Here is a 24,936-nt window from a genome sequence, read left to right on the forward strand (position 1 = left end):
ACCAGCCACAAATACTCTATCCTGCCAAACTATCCTGTAAGCTGAAAGAAAAATTAAAAGCTTTCCAAACATAAAGAAACTGAAGGAACTTATACCACCAACCCTGCCTTGCAAGAATTACTGAAAGGAATCCTAGAGGACTCCTTAAGGAACTCTAACTGCAAATGAGGTAATCTGTGGTAGGATACAACTGGGAGCACAAACAACAGCAACAAAAGGAGCAAACATATAGGAAAAATGAGGGCAGAAAGGATAGAGTGATATGACCAATGCCAGCTATCAAAGATCTAGACATCAGAACAGAAACTCTAAAATCCCAATCTTTGCCTCATCTCTGCTGAAGCCTGAAAAAAAAAAGTGCTGGAAGGGATGAGTCAAGAAGGGAGGGATGAATACTAGATGATTTCACATTAGGTACAACTTGGGAGAAAGAGTCAGAAAGGGAAAATACTGGGTGAAAGTCGAACTGGGGTGGTATAATGCACCAAAGCAAGGGACTCTGGGGAGGGAATGGAATAGGGAGGCTGAGGGGAAGCAGGGTTTGTGGTGTGTGATGAGAGGGGAGCAAGACTATTTAGCAGATACGTGTTACACAGAATAAGGAAACGAGACACATGTATAGACTAATATGTAATATAATTCACTACCGCTCCTCTATAAGAAAAAAGCAGAAAGAGGAGGAAGAGGGAAAGAAGAAGAAGCAGAAGAAGTAGACAGTGTACTACTTAACCTGTGTTCTTAGACTGTATCCTATGCAGGGGCTTGAGGTAGAGTTGTCTGTTAGCCACAGCAACCACTTGTGAGAATTCAAACCAGGCATAGCAGATACGACCACGTAGGTGGATCATATCATCTGGCATGGAGTATGGCCAGTGAACCCTGAAAAGAGCAAGATGCCAACATAGAAATATGTCTAGCAGTGCATTCATGTGCTAGCCATTCCATCACTGTCAACGAATTAAGAGGTGTATGTTTTATTAATGAGATTCAACATGTAAGTGCTCAGTTCACCAGTAAGTAACAATTATTAATTTAGAAGACATTAAAATCAATTATGTGCAGGAAAGCACCAGTTAGATGGCCATAGTTCAAGCACTAGCTCCATGCCAGTTGATGGACCCTAGGGGAGTTCATTATTCTTTGAAAAACCTCAAAATTTCCAACTATAAACCAGAAAGCATTACCAACTTCTTTTTTTTTCATTTATAAGATGGAAATATTGACAAGACCATAGGATAAGTGGGGTGCAACTCCACACAATTCCCACCACCAGAACTCCATATCCCATTCCCTCCCTTGAAGGCTTTCTTATTCTTTATCCCTCTGGGAGTATGGACCCAGAATCATTATGGGGTGCAGAGGTGGAAGGTCCGGCTTCTGTAATTGCTTCCCTGCTGAACATTACCAACTTCTATTGGTGCTGTAAAGATTGAATGAGAAGCATGTGAAGTGCTTAGTACAATGTCTTGCATGTAGTAAAGAATAAATGTCAGCTGCCATGACCAGGTTTTTTTTTTTTTCATCATCACTACTCCCCCCTCCATCACTAAGGTTATTGGTCATTTGTTCTTGGAATGATCACATAAAATAAATCTGAGAGTGATTGGCAGAGTATAAACAGCTATTAGTACTGTATAATACCTCTCAAAAGAAATTGTCGGACTGAGCTGGTAAAACAGCTTCAAGACCAGTCCCCACTACAGTGAAGAAAGTTTTGGTGCTGATGTGTGTGTCTCTCCCTCCCTCCATCCCTCCTGTGGAGGTGGGTGTGCTGGTAGGGGGAGAAGGAGGAGAAGGGGGCAGAGGAAAGGGAGAAATAGAAATAGCTAAGGGGCTGGTGAGAAAGATGGCCAGGGAAAACACCTGCTTGGCTATACATGCACCCTAAGCTCAAGCCCTTACTATTCCACATGGGAGTATTAAAGACTAATGGATGCTTCAGTGATGTAATATCTCTTCCTCTATTTCTCTATCATAAAAAAAATGTCACTCTGGTGAAAAAAGCCCCCACAATAACAACAAAATACTAATACTTGACTTTTCTAAGGAGAAATGCATTCAAAGTTTAAAAAAAAAACTTATTACACATTTTCTAGTAGTATCTTCCTTTTATTTATGATTTCAGGCACATCACTGAGGACAAAATTCACTCTTACTAAATAACTGTCCTCCAGAGCTGATTTTTTTAAATGTTTATTTATTCCCTTTTGTTGCCCTTTGTTGTTTTATTGTTGTAGTTATTATTGATGTTGTTGTTGGATAGGACAGAGAGAAATGGAGAGAGGAGGGGAAGACAGAGACGGGGAGAGAAAGATAGACACCTGCAGACCTGCTTCACCGTTTGTGAAGCGACTCCCCTGCAGGTGGGGAGCCGGGGGCTCAAACTGGGATCCTTATGCCAGTCCTTGCTTTGCGCCACATTCGCTTAACCCGCTGGGCTACCGCCCAACTCCCCCAGAGTTGATTTTATTATTATCTTTTATTATTTTATTATTATTATTATTTTATTATTATCTTTTTTCCAAATAGAGAAGTGTTCACAGCACCAAAAACTTCCTCCAATCTTTTAAACCTCTCATTTTACTCAGTGCTGCATTCAGCAATCCAGAAGGGGGCACCAACATGCAGTGAAGTAACAGAAATAATCAAATTCACTGAGTGAATGTATGGGCCTCTCTTATTTTAAAAGCATTGATTTCTGATAAATGATTAAACTCTTCACCCTTGCAGGTGAAGTAATTCTCCTCTGGGAACATAATCCAGATGATACAAATTTTCATTCTTTTGCTTTCTGGGATTAATTTTTTTTAACTTGTCTACACTAATCTGTAGTTTTTCTAGGCCAGCCTTCAAAAGAGAATGTAGTCTTTGCAAGATCACGAGGCTACGCATATACAGCTATTTCACATAAATTTGAAATAAATCAGTTATGAAGCAATTATTGCTAGAATCATTGCCAGATCAATCAGAGAAAAATGTTGCAAAGATTCCTTGTATGTTCATTATTTGCACAGTAACTTTCTTGTACAAATTGGGAGCCCCGAATTCCAATTTCAGTGGACAAGGAAGGAAGTGAATCAATTGCAGACTGACTAACTTGTTGTTCTGAAGTGCTCTTAAAATGCCATTAAATATCTGGAGTTTACAATCTTTCATGAGAAACCATTTTTAGCTGTGTGACTTCACCAACTTGATATATAATTACATTTCTAAGAATATCATGCCAGTCTACACCTTGGCAAAAGGAAACAAAAGAAGGAGTCACATTTATTCTATCTCACTGGAAATTACTAAAGAACTGACCTTGTCTTTTAATGAGAGTGATCTAAGGCACCCTGCTAGAGACAAGAATGACCTGGTTTTAGACAACAGATCATATATCTGAACACAGAAAAGCACTGAGTTTTCTAAGGCAAAATAACACAGCACTTCCTGTTTCTCCACATTGAAATTATCTAATCTTTTTAGAATTTCATTCAAAGCTATGTATTAGCAGTCTAAATAAACAGAGCATGAACTCAGCAAACATTCCCTGCTTTGAAGAAGAAAAAAGGAGGTGCTACAGGAGAGCAGTAAACATGTAAGGTGGGGGGAGGACTGTTTAAATTGCCCATGCCCAGAGGCATCCTCCTGGGGCCAGCAGTGCTCTCACTGCCTAATGCAGTACAATTACAAGCAAACAACTTCTGCACCCTGAGGCACCAGTGTTTGCTATAGTACACAATGAGATGAAGTCTAGCCTTACAGAGGAAATTGATAGAAGGCCAGTATTTTTCATGTCATAAGTTCTCTAGGCTAACTTCTTTGCTTTTACTCCTCTGAATTCTCTATCAGGTGATAAAGAGCTTCACAAATAATGGTCGCACACAATCCTATATAATAGCACTGATGAGGATGGCTGCTTTGTGCAGTGTTTATGGCTCTATTCCTCTGTGCTACCTTCTATGATAGTCATCACTGATACAATCGCTAAACGGTATCAATTCAAAAACAATCCATTTCCAAGTAAAGATGTGAAAGACAACTACCTGATGGTTTCACTCTTATGTGGAATCTAGAGAATTGAGAAATAGGAAGGAAGGGAAGGAGGGAGGGAGGGAAGGGATGAACTTTCTAAGACTCTGTGATAACTATGGTGAATATCTTTGGGAGGGTGGGGGCACAAAACTTTGGAGGCGGGAGTAATGTGGAATCTTATAATCTTGTAAAACACTACTAATCACAAAATTTTTTAAAAATGGCAATTTCCAGTCATTGCAAAGCTCAATACATGATTTACCGTTACCTGTATCCTTTAGTAACATTTGTACTAGTCAACAAATGACCCCATCCAAAAATGGGGAGAGGATATGAACAGAAATTTCACCAGCTATTAAAAATGGTGCATTCACCTTCTTCACCTCATGGATAGAGCTTGAAAGAGTCATGTTAAGTGAGGTAAGCCAGAAGAAGAAGGACAAATATGAGATGATCTCACTCATGGACAGAAGTTGAAAAACAAGAACAGAAGGGAAAACACAAAACAGAACTTGGAATGAAGTTGGTGTATTGCACCAAAGTAAAAGACTCCAGGGTGTGTGTTGGGGGTGGGGGTTGAATTGTTATGTGGAAATCTGAGAAATGTTACATATGTAGGAACTATTGTATTTTATTGTCAACTGTAAACCATTAATCTCCAATTAAGAATATTTTTTAAAAAAAAAACCTCTACAAAAAAGACCACAGAAGAGATCCAAAAGGCCAAAAACATAATTAAAAAATGCTCCAAGTCATTGATTATCAGAGAAATGCAAATAAAGACAACAATACCACTTCACTCCTGTGAGAATGCCATATAACAGAAAAGGCAGCAGCAACAAATGTTGGAGAGGTTGTGGGGACAAAGAAAAGCTCCTGCACTGCTGGTGGGAATGTAAACTGGTTCAACCCCTGTGGAGAGCACTCTGCAGAACTATCAGTAGGCTAGAAGTGGACCTATCCTATGACCCTGCAATTCCTCTCCTGGGGATATAGCCTAAGGAACCAAACACATCCATCCAAAAAGATTTGTGTATACCTATATTCTTAGCAGCACAATTTGTAATAGCCAAAACCTGGGAGTAACCCAGTCATCCAACAACAGGTGAGTGGCTGAGTAAGTGTGGTATATATACACAGTGGAATACTACTCGGCTATTAAAAATGGTGACTTCAGTCCATCATGGATGGAGCTTGAAGAAATCATGTTGAGTGAAGTAAGTCAGAAACAGAAAGATGAATATCAGATGATCTCACTCACAGACAGTAGTTGAAAAATAAGAACAGAAGGGGAAACTTGGACTGGAGTTGGTGTATTGCACCAAAGTAAAAGACTCTGGGGTGGGGGAGGGGAGGTTTCAGGTCCTGGGACCTGATGGCAGAGGAGGACCTAGTGGGGGGTTGAATTGTTATGTGGAAACTGAGACATGTTACACATGTATAAGCTATTGTATTTAACTGTCAATTGTAAACCATTAATCCCCCAATATGGAAATGACATTTTAAATGACTTTTTAAAAATTATTTAAAAAAGAAAAAATAAGTCAAAATGCCTTTCAGCTATTATCTTCGAGATCTTGCAAGGAAAGTAGAGGGTTAGAAGACATATCCAAGATGATAGCTGGCAGGGCCTTTTCCATTGCCCTCTGATGGTGGAATAGTGGATGCATTAGTTCTCTGGCTATGATTATCTTACCCTACAGCAGCTAACCAGAACCCAGGTCTGTACAACACTCAGCCCTCCTTCTGTAATGGATGCTATCTTTAGGGCTTCCCTGAGTCACTATATCACCTGTCCATCCCCAAATGTTCTGTCATTTTATGAAAAAAAGAAAAAGGTTACGAGTCTTAGAAATAGTTATTATATAGTATATGCATTTTTAAGCATAGGTAAAATGAGTTACACACAAAAAAATTTAAAATTATGCTTTATTTTAAAAATAATAAAAGTGTCCTCCTGTGAAAAATGCAGTAATTGGAAAACAAAAGGGCAAATAAGCAAAGAATCAGCTTATTAAATACTAGTATATTGAAGAATGGCTGTTGGCACACCCAGTTAAGAACACACGCTGCCATGCTTAAGGGCAAGAGTTCAAACCCACCTGCAAGAAGGAAGTTTCATGAACGGTGAAGCAGGGCTAGAGGTACTTATCTTTCCATCTCTCTATCTCCTCTTTCCTTCTTGGTTTCTGTCTCTATCCAATAAAATAAAAATATTTTTAAATATTTAAATATTCTAAAAGTTAAAAAGATAAATGAGTATCTCATCCCTAAACTAAGTGCTACAACTGCTCTACATACTACAAACCTAAGTTTTTTCAAATGCCTCCTCCCCCATCATATCAAGGGGCTAAATAATGTGATCTAGAGAGAGCACTGAATCAGTTCTGCTCTCTTGCTTCTCCCTTTTCCTGTTCTGTCTTCTGGAACAACTCTGCTTTATGATTTTCTGTAGTTAGGCACTGTTCCATTTTTATTATCTCCCCTACTGTCTTCTGTCCACTCTTCCAGATCTTACAACTATCTATTATCACTGGGAACAAGAGTATAGGAAAATCAGCAGGAAGCCAAAGTCTTTAGAAAACATTCAATAAAATCTCTTTGCCACTTTCTGCTTTCATCTCTTGACAATACCCCAGATTACCTAAAGACAGATCAAAATCATCACTCACTTGGGGTTGTGGAACAGTAACATACTTTTCCATTTCTTAAAACATTTTTTCTTTTTTGCCTCCAGGGTTATTGCTGGGGCTCAGTGCCTGCACCATGAATCCACTGTTCCTGAAGGCCATTTTTTCCCCTTTTGTTGCCCTTGTTGTTGTATCGTTGTGTGGTTATTATGATAGTTGTTGTTGATATCATCATTGTGGAATAGGACAGAGAGAAATGGAGAAAAGAGGGGAAAACAGAGAGGGGGAGAGAAAGATAGACACCTGCAGACCTGCTTCACTGCCTATGAATCGACCCCCCTACAGGTGGGGAGCTGGGGGCTCAAACCAGGATCCTTACCTGGTCTTTGCACTTTGTACCATGTGCGCTTAACACACTGTGTTACTGCCCGACCCCCTCCACTCTTAATATGTTTTTTTTTAATTTTTACTATTTTGTTAAGATGTTATTAATTTATTAATGAGAAAGATAGGAGGAGAGAGTGGAAGAACCAGACTGGTACATCACTCTGGTACATGTGCTGCCAAGGACTGAATTCAGGACCTCATGTTTGAGCATCCAGTGCTTTAACCACTGTACCACCTCCCAGACCACTTAATACTTTATTTACTCATTTACTTGTTACAAAGACACAGAGAACTTGAAGAGAAGGAGGAGATAGAGAGGGATAGAGAAAAAGAGATACCTGGAACACTGTTTCACCACTCATCAAGTTTCCACCCTGCAGGTAGGCACAAGAGACTCGAACCTGGGTCCTTGCACACTGTAACATACAAATCTCATACACATCTCACCATATTTTGTAAAACCATCTAGATGTTTTATTGTGCTCTTCATATTAATTCACCATTATTATCATTCCCATTTTGCAAAGATGTAAACTAAAACACAGAGATTTTGAGTAACTTCACATAGTCACACGCTTGGAAATGGCAAAGTTGAGAACAGAACTCAAAATAAATCAATAATGGCTCTTCCAGTTCCAAAAATATATAGTGACACTAACTTTCAAAACAGTAACATCACAGGGGCCTGGCAGTCATGTACCTGGTCTAAGGATGCAGGTTTAAGCCACTTGGCCCCCACCTGCTGGGAGAAGCTCCACTAGAGGTGAAGCGGTGAATCAGGTAGGTATTCTCTTTGTCTCCCTCTCTACTTCTCCTTCCCCTTTCAGTTTCTCTCTCTGTCCTATCAAGTGGAAAAAAAAAACATTAAACTCTCAAAGTTATGAGTATCTTTATAAGAAAAATTACAAAGTAAATGAAATGTATTTGAATTATTTGAAAGATTATTATTTATACTAAATGTCTAATAAAAGTCATTGGATTCTTCTGGAATAAAACTAATTTGATTTTTCAATTTTTTTGCCTGTTTCTGTGGAAATAGTGGATACGTTCCTAAATAGTTCAAACACTGTTGTAGATGGTAAATATCTATACTGTTACAATTTCAAAACTTTGGACTTTTTCATGCAACCACCCAAAGATACAACTTCATACATTATATGAACTTTTATATCCATGGCTTCACAAAGCTAAAAAAAAAGAAGAGACCCATAATCTGCTTTATCACTGTAAACTTTTTTAAGAAGAAAGGAATAATGGATGAATACCCAACAAAATATTATGAAACAGGATTGGAAAATAGTCTGATCATCTTTCACCTACTATAACTCCTGCACTGCAGATTCACAATGCAGGTGGGGACTCCTAGTAGAAAGAAAAGTTCTTCAGAAATAGTTTGAGTCTGCTATACCCATATAATCTTGTAATTGTGTAAATTATTATTAAATCACTAATAAAAATAGGAATATATATACATATACACATATACATATGTGTGTTGTGTTTATTTGGTGGGATTTAATGACTTGCACCAAAATCAACAGTATTTTTCATTTAAAAAATCATGCCTGCTTAATTTTACTCATAAGCATATGCTATATGCTTATTTTAAATTTTAATCTTTAAATAGAAGGTTGTATTCTTTGTGTGGATTGATTCATTTATCAGTCATGATTATAAAACAATAGTGGCAGCATTTAATAAAACTGTAGAACCAAGATGGCTTGTTCTAGTCTACATGAAACATGTTCTTAGAAGGGAAATATTATGGAACAGTCATCTTTCCCCATCCCTCAAAAGATGTCACTTATTATCAACTTGAGAACACAGAGCAAATCTTCAACACTATGGTCCATCCCTTGAAGTGTGTTCTTAATACTGTTTCACCCCACCCCACGCTAAACAGAAACACTTTTAAGAGAAATATCTTACACATAGTGCAAGTATAACATAAAATATCTTCAACTTTTAGCATTGCATCAGTGAATGATCAAGCTGTAATGTCCTGGTTTTACTTGCCTCTCACTATATCAGTATCACCCCAGTGATAGTCTCTGCAAGCTGATCTAAATGGCATTAAGCTGTGGACAGGAGCACTCAGCAGTTCTCAAGTATCTGCTACAAGACTCTGCACAGTAGAAATGAACCCAGAAAACAGCTTACACTTATTAAATTCTTGCTTGTCAGAGGACACTCTGACATTTTAGAATAAAATTCCACAGAGAAATATAGAACATATTATCCCCACTAATATATTGATTCCATATACTTTCTAAAATGAAAATACATATCACATGACCAAGTTCAGGTACTTTAAAGTTTAGAGAAGATGTACTTGCCTACCCTTCTGTTAGGTCTTGGCACCATTTAGCATGTAACCTAGCATATATACATACCTCAGCACATTCAAAGATTTATTCATTCATAGCAATCAGCACTATAGGGATTTTAAGTTTTATGCTTTTTTTTTAAGTTATAGTATTGTCATTCTGGCTTTACATAGGATGAAAAGGGAGGGAAAAGAGAGATAAGGAATGAGAGAAAGGGGGGAAAGGAAAGAAACATACTAAGCTTATAGCTCGTATATTCTAAGAAATTAAAACAAACAAAACCTACCCGTCTGGAACTTCCTCTTGGAAGATACATTCCCTCCTTCGAGGTAGGTAGAAAGCACAGTTCACTTTAACGCCAGTCTTAAGATTCATTTCTAAGTTTCTCCAACTACAGTCAAATCATTTAGATAGTTTTACTTTCATATCCTGAGACCCTGCCCTTGGAACGAGGACTGACAAAATCAAGCCTAAACATACTTTAAGTCAGTCTTCAAAGTCTAAAGGATCTTTTCCCCAACTACTTAAAATAAAAGAAAGTACAGGTCAAGTAGCAGGAACAGAAGAGGTGTGAATTCTCTATCTCCTTATGCACTAGAGGTGTTAAAAGTCCTGTCATATAGGACATCAGGCAGGCTTTTTGGTCCTGCCAGGAGAGATCCTAAATTCTGCATTCTGCTGCAATATCACCAACTCCAAGCTATTCAGGAGGTGACGTTTCTTCTGCACCTTGTCACAGTGGTGTCACATGCTAATCAGTTCATAGCAACCAAAATAATAGCAAAAGTAACTCTCATTAAAACCATTTAAAACTTGCTCAAGTTTAGATGAAGCTCATGATTATAAATGAAGATAGCATTAGCTGCCTTCCTCCTCCCTTACAGAAACAGATGGTACTTCATACTTAACATACACAGTCACAAATGCTTCCTAATACCCTAGGGATAAAGTCTAGAGAGCACTATAAACTTAAAGGGAATGAATAGAAAGGGAGGTTGAGAGAGTGTCTTTCCCAAAAACTTAGATACAAAACTGGAATTAAACCACATCTATCACCAATCCTGTAGATACTTCCTATGATAAACAAGTCATTATACTCATAGATACCTTAAATAAATTGGAAAGGTAAAATTTCTAAGAAACAACTCATGAACCTAGAGACTTAAGTAAGTCTAAATCTGGGTCTCAACTCTGCCAAGTTATGTCACCTCTTAGCCTCAATTTCCTAATCCACAAGTAATATAAAACCTGCCTCAAAGGGCCACTGTGAACATTAGTTGGATGTAGCTTGTAGGAATCAAGATAAGTGAGAGAAGCCAGAAAGAGGAGGAATATAGATTATTTCACCCAGGGGCCTAACTGAAGAAACAAGAAAAGAAAGGTGGGACATAAAGTAAAACTTGGACTGCTGGTGTATTGCACCACAGCAAAGAATTCTAGGGAAACAGATAAGTGCTCAACAATTTGTTTGGCTTCGTATGTTAACTCTCTTTTCAGTCACCAGGTTCCAGATGTTATCCGGATGCCGGCCAGGCTTCCCTAGACTGAAGACCCCACCAATGTGTCCTGGAGCTCCGCTTCCCCGGAGACCCACCCTACTAGGGAAAGAGAGAGGCAGACTGGGAGTATGGACCGACCAGTCAATGCCCATGTTCAGTGGGGAAGCAATTACAGAAGCCAGACCTTCTACCTTTTGCAACCCACAATGACCCTGGGTCCATGCTCCCAGAGGGATAGAGAATGGGAAAGCTATCAGGGGAGGGGGTAGGATATGGAGATTGGGTGGTGGGAATTGTATGGAATTGTACCCCTCCTACTCTATGGTTTTGTTAATTAATCCTTTCTTAAATAAAATTTTTTTTTAAATAATAAAAAAAAGCGTGGGGGCTGGAGGCAGGGAGGCTTTCAGGTCCTGCTACATGACTATGGACCTGGCCTGAGAGTGTTTTGTAGACATCGATATCTTGGTGAGGTGAGAAATTGTACCCATGTGCCAACAATTGTATTAACCTCCCGATAAAAACTTTTAAAAAGTCGCTCAAAAACAGTGATTACTACTATAGAAGTTTGGATAAAGCTCATGATTATAAATGAGGATAGCCCTACCTGCCTTCCTCCCTCATAGAAACAGATAGTACTCGATACTTAACATACACAATCACAAAATTGCTGTGGATACCTATCATACAGAGATGAGAAGTCATATCCATGTCCTATATCACAATAAGAATATTTTAAGCCATAAATCCATCAATAAAATGACTTTTTAAGAATTTGAGATTTAATTGTTTCCGAGAATTCTTGATTTTACAAAAGAGATGGAAAGGAATTTCTCACACATTCCCCAAGATAAATTCTACAGTCGTGTATCAATGTTGCCTAACAAACACACCTTCTTTTCTTATATATAAATATATTTATTTATTCCCTTATGTTGCCCTTGTTGTTTTATTATTGTAGTTATTACTGTTGTTGTTGTTGATGTCGTCATTGTTGGATAGGACAGAGAGAAATGGAGAGAGGAGGGGAAGACAGAGAGGGGGAGAGAAAGATAGACACCTGCAGACCTGTTCACCACCTGTGAAGCGACTCCCCTGCAGGTGGGGAGCTGCGGGCTCAAACCAGGATCCTTACAGCGCTCTTTGCACTTTGCACCACCTGTGCTTACCCCACTGCACTACTGCCCGACTCCCCAAACACACCTTCTTATCTCTGATAACTTATCTAGTGTTCCAAAGGAAGATGCAGAATTTGGGGACAGTAGTTCATAAAAGGTAAATCCAAAATGGCTTTGTCCAATACCTGGCTGTCATGAAAAAAAACTCAAGAGATAAACTAAAACCTCAAATTTGAGTATCAGTAATATTCAGTATGTCCTGGCATACACAAACTCATAATCTTCTCTTTAGTCAAGTATTGGAAAATATACAAAAGCCACCTCTTTCCATTATGTCCCAAGAATCAGTATTCTTTTTGATATATATTTATTTATTTCCCTTTTGTTGTCCTTGCTTTTTTATTGTTCTTGGAGTTATTATTATTGTTGTTGTTATTGATGTCATTGTTGTTAGACAGGACAGAGAGAAATGGAGAGAGGAGGGGAAGACAGAGAGGGGTAGAGAAACATAAGACACCCGCAGACCTGCTTCACCACTCTTGAAGCGAGCCCCCTGCAGGTGGGGAGCTGGGGGCTCGAACCAGGATCCTTCCGCTGGTCCTTGCGCTTTGTGCCATGTCCAAGAATCAGTATTCTATAAAACTCTTTGAGATCCTGTTTTGGTTTTTTGTTTGTTTAATTTCTTTTAAAAATTTTTTTATCTTTATTTACTGGGTAGAGACAGCCAGAAATTGAGAAGAAAGGGGAGCCGAGAAGAAGAGAGTTAGAGAGACACCTGCAGCCCTGCTTCACCTCTTGCAAAGCTTTCCCTCTGCAGGTGGGGACCAGAGGCTTGAACCTGGGTCCTTGAGGACTGTAACATGAATGCTTAACCAGGTGCACCACTGCCTGGCCCCCGAGATACTGGTTTTGAAAAACAGAATGGAAAAAACACTTAACTTCCAAGCATTTCTCAAACTTATTTGATCATGAATCCTTTTATGCCAAGAACATCTATTACTGTCTTGATAAACAGAATTTGGAAAATTGTGAATTACTGCAGTGCTATCATCTGCTAGCGCAACTTCTCAAATATATTAGAATGACTTGAAAATCTGTTACTAAGACAGTTTTTCCAGCCACAGCACAGAACTCAAGTTTGAGAACAAAGGGTTTTATATCAAATAAGCATCTAGGTTATAATAAATTGTGGGAGTCCCTCCTCTTTTGTTTTTGCTGTTCTCACCTATCAATATTAAACCTATGACTTCATACATAGAAGGCACATACTCTACCACTAAGCTACTTCTCTAGTCCCTTGATCAGATATTTTGATGGATTGAGAACAACTGATGGAAACATAATCTCTTTCCTAGACTCAATGTGCAGCTCTGTGGTGACTTTAAAAAAAAAATTAGTAAAATCTGAATACCCAACACAATCTGTGTAGTTAATTCATAACAACTTCATATGACAGGATACCTAAATTCTTCTGTATTTTCTACCCTAGTAACAATAACTATCATGATGATTAATTTCACATATCAATATATATTTTTGTGGTTTTGACTGGGCTCCATCATGCCCAGATTTACTCTTAAATGATATATCTAAGTCTGTGAGAGTTATTCTGAAAGAGATGAACATTTGAATTTGTGAATTAAGTAAAGCACACTGTCCTCTATAACATGGGTGGGCATTGTATGTTCACTGATGATGAGGCAATCCACTCTTTGGACCTAAACAGCATAAAGAGGGAGATTTGGGTTGAGTTTTAATTGATGCTTGAACTGGGACATTAATCTTCCATCCTTGTTACTCTTGAGTCTCAGATTTCAAACTCAGACTAGAATCTAGACTTTTAGCTCAATGACTTCAAGGTGGTGAAACACACGTCCAGTTTTGTTGAGTCTCCAGTTATAAACATTAAATAATGGAACTTTTTTAGATTTGTAATAGTTTGAGCCAATCCTTATATAGTAAATCTCATCAGAGATAGATAAGTAGGTAGACATAGACAGACACAAAGACAGATGTAGGTAGGCTGGTAAGTAGGTAGGTAGGTAGTAGGTAGGTAGGTATACCACCACACAGACACTTACTGGTCTATTTCTCTAGAGAATACTGAATTATCTTGTTTGTGATAATAATTTTTAATTTTCTTGACAAAGGCCCGTTTTTCACAATGAAAAGGCAAAGTAGATAACAGCTAAATAATACAGAAAAACATTTTTTAAAGATTTTATGTGGAAAAGTGAAAAACAAACACTGAATGGTTTTATTTGTATGTGGAATATATATAAACTTGCAAAAAATAGTAACCAAACTGACTCTTGGACTCTCTAAAAACTATGGTGCTTTATAAGAAGAAAGTAGGAAGAAGGCAAGCAGAATAAAGTGAAAGATTTTAATTAGAGTGATCATATAAAGACTTTGATGGGGGGGTCAGCAGGTGGTACACCCAGTTAAGCACACATATAGTCATGTGCAAGGACCCAGGTTCCAGCCCCCACTCCCCATTTGCAGGGGATCCATTTCATGAGTGGTGAAGCAGGTCTGCAGGTGTCTCTCTTTCTCTCTCTTTCTCTCTTCTTATCCTCTCTCAATTTCTCTCTGTCTTATCTAATAAAATTAGAAAAAAGAAAGAAAGAATGAAATAAAGGAAAGAAAGAAAGAAAGAAAGAAAGAAGAAAGAAAGAAAGAAAGAAAGAAAGAAGAAAGAAAGAAAGAAGTGACCATTGGGAGTATGTGGAAGGGGTGGATTCATAGTGCCATTTATCTAAAGATATATTTAACTCAAGAGAGGGTAGAGCCCAGCTCTGACTAGGGATTAAATCTAAGATCTCAGGCATCCAAGTCTAGTGTTCTAGCCCCTAAGCACCTTCCAGAAACACTTCAGCTAGAAGGTCAAAGTTTTGTTTTGTTGTGTTGGGGGGGAGGCTTAGTGGTTTACAGTACAGTTGTTGGCACCTGGATATAATTTCCCATCTCACCAGAAGAAGTGTCTGCAAAATGCTCTCACCCTCAGCTCAGGTCCTTTTCCATCATCATGTACCAGATCTTACTCCACTTTCCCTTTCCTCCTTACTGACAATCTTTGTCTTGGTGCAAAATATCTAACCAGTCCAAGTTTTACTTGGTGCTTCCCCTTTCTGTTCTTACTTTCCTAAGAAACTACACATTTAATTAATCAAGCAATGAACCCATTCTTCTTCTAGCGTTTGCCCTTCTTCCGTAGCCAGTCAACAGCATCAGGTTGAGCCTGATGTAAAGTTTCGAGACCTCCTTTGAATCTGGAGAGGTGGCAGTCGTTGACTATGTGGGTCATAGTCTGTCTGTAGCCGCAGGGGCAGTTTGGGTCGTCTCTGGCTCCCCAGCGATGGAACATAGTGGCGCACCGGCCATGGCCTGTTCGATAGCGATTGAGGAGGACCCAATCATAACGTGCTAGGTCAAAGCCGGGTTGACGCTTGCAGGGGTCTGTGATGAGGTGTTTATTCCTCTTAACTCAACTTCCATTTTTTCCTCTTAGTTCATCTAAAAATATAGAAGTGTCATTCTCTCCCTTAAATGCATTGCAGAACTTACAGAACACCTCAACTCCCTAGCACGGTTTTCACCACACTGTCCCTAGCACAATACTCTGAGCATTGTCCCCTGTGACTTAATTGTTCTCTATCCTTATTTTCTACTTCACCTTTCCCTAGACACCCCTCAGATCCATAGCTCAGTGCCCTTCCTCCTTTCCAGCATATGAAACCTACTCACGCCATCAAGTCCAATACAAATGCCTCCTTTACATAGTCTGGCCAAGCCCTTGACTTGACTTTAAAACCCCACAGTACTTCTGTTATGCCACTTCTTTCATTTTTTACTATAATAAAATAACATATACAAGAAAAGTAAATGTGGATGGTATGGTGATTTACATTAACATGTGTGGGTGTGAAAGTCTATGTCTAAAATCTTATTATTCTGTAAGACTCTATGAAATCAATAGTAAGAGAAAGTAAAATACTTTAAAACTATAAAAAACTATAAAACTATAAAAAATAAAGTAAAATGTTCTGAAGTTTGTGGAAGTTTTTTTTAGAATTCAATAAATAGAAAAAGTTGTAAACTATCATCTCACAGGGACTGATGGTTGAAATACACAACCTCTTTTGTTTTTTTCCTGATCAAGTTCTAGAAATACTCAATTTTAGTAATTTCCATTAAATAAATTAAGCCCTCTAGACTCCATGGTGTCTGGATTCTACAACAGTCACTGATAAAAGGTGTTCAAGTCTGACTATTCAGTCATAAACTCAATGAGCCTGCAATATTATAATTTATGAGATAGGTATTTCTCATACATTAGACTGTCAGAAAAGTCATGCTGTACTTTTTCCATACACAAACATATCACAACTTTTCCAAAAACCCACCATATCAAATGTTCATCTACAGTCCCTAGCTTGCAGTACTCAAATACCTTAGAATTTTTTAATTTTTAAATTTTTTTAAATTATCTTTATTTATTTACTAGATAGAGACAGCAGGAAATCAAGAGTGTATGGGGCTGATAGAGAGGGAGAGAGACTGAGAGACACCTGCAACACTGCTTTACCACTCACAAAGTTTTCCCCTTGCAGGTGGGGACCAGAGGCTCAAACCAAGGTCCTTGCACATTGTGAGATGTGCGCTCAACCAGGTGTGTAACCACCCAGGCCCACACCTTAGAATTTTCTAAGTGCAGTGAGTTATTAATGTATCTCTTTTTGTGTTAATATAACTTTGGAAAACAACCAAAAAATGGGGCTCTAGTTGCCAGTGAAGCCAACATGAATAGAGGGCAGAACTTAGATCCACCTTCTGGAGTAGGAAACACAGACTAAAAGATGAGTTCAGTGGTCAAGAACAGTGAGTCCATCCATTGAGCTGCTGTAATGAAGACTCCATAAAATCCCAAGAGCTCTGATGGGTTCAGAGACCTTCTCTACTGGTGAACATGTGGGAAGAGTAGTATGTGTGGACAGTGGTACTCTCACCTCTCTTGAGATAAACATATTTCCACGTACCAACCAACAAAGTCTTTTTTTTTTAAGCTGGAAAAACATTTCTATGGGATTTTTTTCAGTCTTTTTTTTTTATTTTAAACTAGTATAGCCAGAGACCTTTTGAAATTTAACTAAAATACGCCTACTAGCTAGCTACAAAATGGAGGACCTCCACCCCCCCAACTCTTCGTCTGTACTATTCCAACCCTTAGGTCCATGATTGGTCAGCAATTTGTTTGGCTTTGTATGTTAACTCTCTTTTCAGCCACCAGGTTCCAGATGCTAGCATGATGCTGACCAGACTTCCCTGGACAGACAACCCCACCATTGTATCCTGGAGCTCCGCTTCCCCAGAGACTTTCCCCACTAGGAAAAGAGAGAGGCAGACTGGGAGTATGGATTGACCTGTCAATGCCCATGTTCAGTGGGGAAGCAATTACAGAAGCCAGACCTTCAACCTTCTGCATCCCACAATGACCTTGGGCCCCTACTCCCAGAGGGTACAAAAATAGGAAAGCTATCAGGGGAGGGGATGGGAGTTCTGGTGGTGGGAATTGTGCAAAGTTGTACCCCTCTTATCCTATGGTTTTGTCGGTGTCTTTTATTTTTTTCTTTTGCTACTACGGTTATCACTGGGACTCGGTGTCAGCACTATGAATTCACTGCTCTGGGTGACCATTTCTTTTACTTTTTACTTTTTATAGAAATAATAGTCAACCCCTATCTGTTACCTTGAGAGAACTATTGTAGTTTCCAATGTAGTGAAAGGAAACACAGAACTTTGATTATGGGAACAGTATGAAATTCTATCTTTGTTATCGTAGGGTTTTATAAATCAATATTAAATCACTAATAATAAATTAGGAGTGATAGCTACCTGGGTCGATTAGGGATAGATAAATACAAAGTACAGAATTAAGACTTCCACTATGAAACTGTAAATTACCTTTATGAAGCCTCAAGGCCCTGTCGCCTCTTTACGGTTGTATTCTCAGTGCTTCACAACATATTTCCACTAATCACACTTGGCTTCTTTGCAGTCTTTGCTTTGTGGTCAGTTCATTTATCAGCACATCATCAACCTTACCTGTGTAATCTTGGTGACCTAAACAGGGAGAATGGCTACTCCACTCTTAGAAAACGAAGGAACTAACCTGTAGCAAGTCTAAACTGTGCACCTGTATAACTCTTCAGCTATCATTTAGGGGAATTGCCCCCACTGCTGACAGGCCTTTGGTATCAATTTTCTGTTTCAATATTCCTTACTCACACACCAGACACATTCAGTTGGCACCATCTTTGAGATCAGATCATAGAGAAAAGTGGCTATCATTTTCAGAAAAACACATTCGGAAGTCATATGCTGGGAAAACAGTTATGCTTCGTGCCAGTCAATAGCTAGTAGAGAACAGTGGGTTGGGAGGAAAAGAAAAACTACTCAGTAGCCAAAAGCAAGAACCTAGGACTCTGGCCCTGTCTTAGCCCGATTCTCCCCTTTGTTAGCTCTGTGTAGCTGGACAGGTTGTTTTTCTGTGACTATTTCCTCATATGCAAAATGCCCTGGGAGTGTTCCTTGAGTTGGCCCACAAGATAATTCACCTGGATAGCATACCTGCTTTGTCATGACACTAGGTGAATCTCTGGTGCTGTGGTGTCTCTCTCTCCCCTGTCTCTGTCTCTCAATCTGAAAAAAGTCACTTGAATTAAGTGCATACAAAATGCACTATTACTATTCTACCTTTGATAATACAAAGCCACATGCAGCTTCTTCCTTTGTAAAGCAAAAAGGGTAAAGTTCAAACTCTGTCAACTTTAAGGCATCATCATAATCCAAAGTACCTAAACTGGCAATCTCAACTTTCTTAAATTTGTCAGCCCTACAATAATCTCACATGAAGTCATCTCAGTCATTGGGTATGTTTTTTCTCTGCTTCATTTTCTAATTCTAATCACTTCCAATGCAAACATTATATTTGGGATCTAGATTTAAAATCAATGTCTTTCCTTCAGGGGCAGATACTCAAATTGGGTCATTTAAAACTCTTAGTTTAATAATATACATAGATTATAAATGTGAAAGTTGCACAAGGGGGGTAGGCACAGTGTGAAGGCAGTTAACTTCCTAACTCGTCAACCACTATTTTCACCAGTCCAAGTTCAACCCTCAGATCAACACTATCAAACAATCTATTTTCTCAGGAGGACAATGTGATAAATGAAATATAGACAGTAATAACCAAAATGATTTTGGTCTTCCTACTTAGATGCATAATGTGAGTTCATAGTTTATGATCTGTCAATATGTAGCAGAGTTAACCTGAGAACATTAAAACTAGAAGATAAGCTTATTCTAACTTGAACTTGGAAAAGCTAGTTTTTTTTTTCTTGCTGTCACTGGGTTCAACTGCTTGACTTTTTCAGATATGACATAAGAGACAAAGATAGAGATGTAGGCAGAGACAGAGAGGAGTGGGGGAGAGAAGGAAAGACACTACAGCACTGCGGCTCTTCTCAGTGCAGTGGGGCTAGGCTTGAACCGGGGTTGCACAGAGGGCAAAGTATGCAACCTCCCAAGGGAGCTATCTTTCCAGTTCCATATTTTTTCACTCACTGTTGTACTTTCATAAAGTGGTACACCATCAAGGCTGACAGAAGCAAACCTTTTGTTCTTTTGCCAGTGAAAGAACACCGGATACCCCTTCTTTATACAGAGTCCTGTTTTGGTCTTTTTCCTTCTGCCATTTTATAATCAGTATCTCTTCAAAAGTGGCTTTGATTGTAGGTGGGGTTCCTGAAATTTGAGCTAGTTTGCTATTTTTAAATGCTATAAAAGCACTACTGTAACCTTACGGAGCAAAGAAATTAAAGGGTAAAAGTATAAAGTATAGGGTTATATTTTCTTTCATATTCAAGAAAGCACAAAGTTCACCCATGCATGAAATTACATTTCCAATTCCTCAGAACCCTTTAATCTGGTAACAGGAGGAAGCCCTAACCTTCGGTTCTACACAGGTTCAGATCCAGGTGAAACTAAAACGTTTCCTACATAGGCTCTACTCCTCTCATTCTTCAACTTCCCCATGCTTTCATTCAGAGTGACTGCCTGCACTTTTCTCACTCAAGCTGATTAGAGCTCAATGTCAAACATGATCCTCTAGACTCCCTTACTCATTAATTTAGGAAGTATTTCATGAGTGACTATATACAATATATATTATACAATAGCCAAATAAAGCCAACGTATACTGTCCAGAACTGTTATAAATGAAAACTTATTGACAGTTTTAAAGTGAAATAATTTTTTAAAAAATCATATTATTTTGAAGAAATCTGAGGGAGCATTAAAATATGTAGTAGGACACAGGTCCTCATCTAAAGAAAACAGTCTTCCTGGGGAAACTAAAACTGAATCTGATCCTAAGACTGGGGAGTAAGAAGAGGAGAGCACTAAGAAAGTGTGATGCATTTAAGAAAGCAAGAAGAAATTCACTATGGATGAAGCCCATGGGGTGGAAATATATATAATATGTTAATGGGAAGGAATACATGTACATTTTTCAGTTGAGATACCACTGGTTTAGAACACTATGTAAGTTTCAAGAGTACAGTTGCACACCTCTAAATATATATAATCTCACATCATGCAGACCACATATGGTCTAGTTAATATGCACCACCAATCATTAATCTACTATTCCTCGCACCCTCTTCCCCTGTAGGAGTCGCCATTCAGTTGTCAAAGTTAAAAGTTTCCACTTGTTAGCTTGCTTTGTTTCATCATATTCCACATGAGTGAAACAATCTGGTATCTCTCCCTGTATAAAAAAATACTCATTATTATTTTATAAGGAATGTACATGTGCATTTTAACAAGGCCTTTCTAGAGGCAATGGTTCAACCAGTAAGAGTGTAACAAATGAAATGTGAGGTTCCAAGTCAAGTCAGTGAAGAAAAAGAGTCAGTCTTAAAAAAAGGAAGAATTCCAATAGAAGTGGCAATAGAATGTGTGTGCATAACCATACAGACATAGATAGATAGATAGATAGATAGATAGATAGATAGATAGATAGATATGGAGAAACACAGGAATGGAGAAAACTAAAAGAATGGAGAATACTAAAAGAGAATACTAAAAGAAGACAATTTTTGTCTCTGGGATATCTGAATGGTCTTTTAATGGTCTTGGACATAAACCAGAGTACATGCTATCTCGACCCAAAAAAAAGTATCCCTTGTATGTTTCCAGTCCAACCTGAATGTGTGTGAAAACAGACATGATCAAGCAATACATGAAAACAACATAATTAAACATGTGAATAAATGTTTATATGTATAAATTACCAAAATGATAAAGCTAAAGTACTTTTTTAGCTATGAAATTAGCAAGGACTAAAAAACAGATGTTCAAAAAGTTGAAAATTACCTAAATGAATATCAAGGAATACATGAAGAAGGTAGCATAATCCCTAGACAATAACTTGGATTCACCTGTATATCAGATGTCAGGCTCAGGCAAAAGCTAATAGAGTCATGAGACCTTTGGAATGTACCTAGAATAGACCTACTGGCTATTTCCAAAACGGAAACCCCAAATCTTCATCAGCAATATTCCAGTCTTTAGGTTCATGATTAAATAACAATTTTTATGGCTCTATATGTTAACTCTTTCAGTCACCAGGTTCCAGATGCTACCATGATGCCAACTGGACTTCCCTGGACAGATGACCCCTCCAATGTGTCCTGGAGCTCCACTTCCTCAGTACCCTGCCCCATTAGGGAAAGAGAGGAATAGGCTGGGAGTATGAATCGACCTGTCAATGCCCATGTTCAGCAGGGGGAGCTTCCACACTACGGTCATCATCTCTGGCACTATGCTATTCCACTGCAGAATACTGTGCCCCAGTATGGTTCCGTAGCCCCCATGTCCACTTGGTCAATTCCAAATTATATTCCTCCATGAGGATAATTTCTGGAACCATCCGTTCCACCCTGGTTCCATGGCTGCCAGTTGTTAGCAACATCGCCCCACCAGATAGTCGTCGGGATGCGGCATCATCTAAGTTCATTTCCCACGTCTACGCTCGACCGGACCTGCCAATATACGCGGATATCTTCGCCCACCCTGTCCAACGCTTGACATCTCATCACCCAATCTGGTCCCCTATGCCTACACTGAACTTCTCTGTTCCAGACTCTTGGAAACAAGGTTGGCAGTCAGCTGAGGTAAAGAACAAACACCTCATCACAGACCCCTGCAAGCGTCAACCCGGCTTTGACCTAGCACGTTATGATTGGGCCCTCCTCAATCGCTATCGAACAGGCCATGGCCGGTGCGCCACTATGTTCCATCGCTGGGGAGCCAGAGACGACCCAAACTGCCCCTGCGGCTACAGACAGACTATGACCCACATAGTCAACGACTGCCACCTCTCCAGATTCAAAGGAGGTCTCGAAACTTTACATCAGGCTCAACCTGACGCTGTTGACTGGCTACGGAAGAAGGGCAAACGCTAGAAGAAGAAGAAGCAGGAGGAGCAATTATAGAAGCCAGACCTTCCACCTTCTGCATCCCATAATGACCCTGGGTTCATACTTCCATGGAGTTTAAGAATAGGAAAGCTATTGGGGGGGGGGGCGGTTACAGAGCTCTGGTGGTGGGAATTGTACCCCTCTTATCCTATGGTCCTGTCAGTGAAGACATTTCAGCATCATTCCACCATCCACTGAGCTTTTCTAGGTGCCATTCTCTCATATAGTAAGGTGTATGTTCTATTGTATGAACTATCCCCAAACCCTTAATATTATTCTTTGAAAGAATTCATGCTTTTTATCAATATTTGTCCTATACCTCTAAAACTTGTTTTACACTGACTATTAACTATATGCCAGGAATTGTTCTCAGTGCTTAAGATTCAGCAGTGACCAAAAGACATAAAACTATCTCAGTAGTTTCCATATAAATAAATGGTCTCCAAGATGCTACTCAGTAAATTAAACACAAGTGTACATAGACACAGCTCAAAAGGAGTAAGAGTGAGTTCAATAAAAATCAGAATGGATACTAAAAGAAATGGATTATACTTCTCTCTGTTCTGATGCTTGAATTTTCATGTTAGTAAGATTAAATGGATATTTCCAGGTCAAACCACTTAAATTATCAAGATGTCAACATTTTTGATGTTTTATTACTGACTGGCAAAGACCATAAATGTACATAGGAGATGAAATTAGAGGTGAAATTCTAAAAGCACTCTGTTTAGATCTGAGGTTTTTAAGTAGTTCTCTGCCTTACATAAGAACAAGAATGACTCTATTCTAACTCCAGTTAGAACAACAACTCACTTTATCTTCAAAGCATTGTATGATACATCATGCAGACAGCTATTGGGTTAAAAAAAAAGTTGCTGTGGGGATGAAATGATAGAGGGCTGTTCTAAATGCATGTTTTGTATAGCACAGCTCTCCGATCTATATTATCAATGGCTCTAAGTTGTCATTTATACAATGAACCATATGCCTTAACTTACTTAATTGCACCATGTCATCCAACAGAGTGCACACTTGAAATAACCTTGTATCCCTGAGCAGAGATTTTAGTTCCTAAAACAACCACCTGACAGTAATACCAAGAGTTTTTATTTTAATTTCATGTAGAGCAGTTATAGCTTCATGGTCTGATCAACAAAAACTAAGATTAAAAAATTACTTAAAGACCAGTGATGCCTTACCATTTCTTTCCCAGGATCCAAGGCCTAGTGCATATACAAAACAACTTTAAGCTGTTATTTTAATCATATGTAGAGAGAAAAAAATACAGAGATGGAGAGAAAAAGATACTATAGCTTCTGTTAGTGTCATGCCACATCCTTTGTGGTGCTAGGACTTAAACCTGAGTCTTCTACATAGCAAAGAACATGCCATGTAGGCAAGCACTCTAACCAATGGAACATCTCTGTCTCATCTCTCCAGCTGACCTTACCACTCTTGAATATGGCTTTCTTTCCTGTGAAATGTCTATCCTCTCCTCATCACTTTTGTTATCCATAAGCACTTAAGTGATTAGTTAATCTAAGCAGTTCTATATAACAAATGTGATCTATCCTCTATAAAGATAAAATTAAATGGAGGCAGTTATATTTTTCTAAGTATGTGCAAATCAAGGTTTGATTTTAAAGAATAATAATGTTCTTTAAAATAACATAAGGCCCAGGTAGCTTAGAAACTAAGTTAACTACATTTCAGAAATTTTTTATAAGATACTTAAAAAATTTTTTTTTATTTATTAAAAGAAAACATTGACAAAACTATAGGATAAGAGGGGTACATCTCCACACAATTCCCACCACCAGAACTCCATATCCCATCCCTTCCCCTGATAGTTTTCCTATTCTTTAACCCTCTAGGAGTATGGACCCAAGGTCATTGCAGGATGCAGAAGGTGGAAGGTCTGGTTTCTGTAATTGCTTCCCAGCTGAACATGAGCATTGGCAGTTCGATCCATACTCCCAGCCTGCCTCTCTCTTTCCCTAGTGGGGCAGGGCTCTGGGGAAGCGGGGCTCCAGGATACATTGATACTTTTTTTCTAAGTTATTTTTTTTTCCTCAGTAATTTGACTCAGACTTTGGATACACAGCAAATTCCCAGAGGAAATGGGCTTATCATACAAATGGAAATAGAAGATAGCTCAAAAACAACTTTAAAACAAACAGATGGGAGAGGTCCCTGAAAAGGGAAATAAGCTCAAAGCACCATTTCCTGTACTCATCTACAGTTCCTCCTTGTAACTAGGAAAAATAAATAAATGAAACAGTCCAGTATCCAGCATCCTACTAAAGAGTCTGTCATTCCAAAGAGCTCACAACTGTTCTGAATGCTTAGGTCAAGGTTCCTGGCATAATTTAAACTGAAGAACAAATGGCAGAAAAGATATCTCTACTTCC

At 38.7% G+C, this 24,936-nt stretch overlaps 1 protein-coding gene across 8 annotated transcripts in view; it reads right to left on the reverse strand.

Annotated features, from left to right (window-relative positions):
* Window positions 1-24,936, reverse strand: part of PSD3 (pleckstrin and Sec7 domain containing 3) — a 551,235-nt gene that overhangs the window by 244,101 nt on the left and 282,198 nt on the right. The window lies entirely within an intron of this gene.

Source organism: Erinaceus europaeus, chromosome 2 (assembly GCF_950295315.1).
Source record: "Erinaceus europaeus chromosome 2, mEriEur2.1, whole genome shotgun sequence".
In the NCBI taxonomy this organism is placed as follows: domain Eukaryota; kingdom Metazoa; phylum Chordata; class Mammalia; order Eulipotyphla; family Erinaceidae; genus Erinaceus; species Erinaceus europaeus.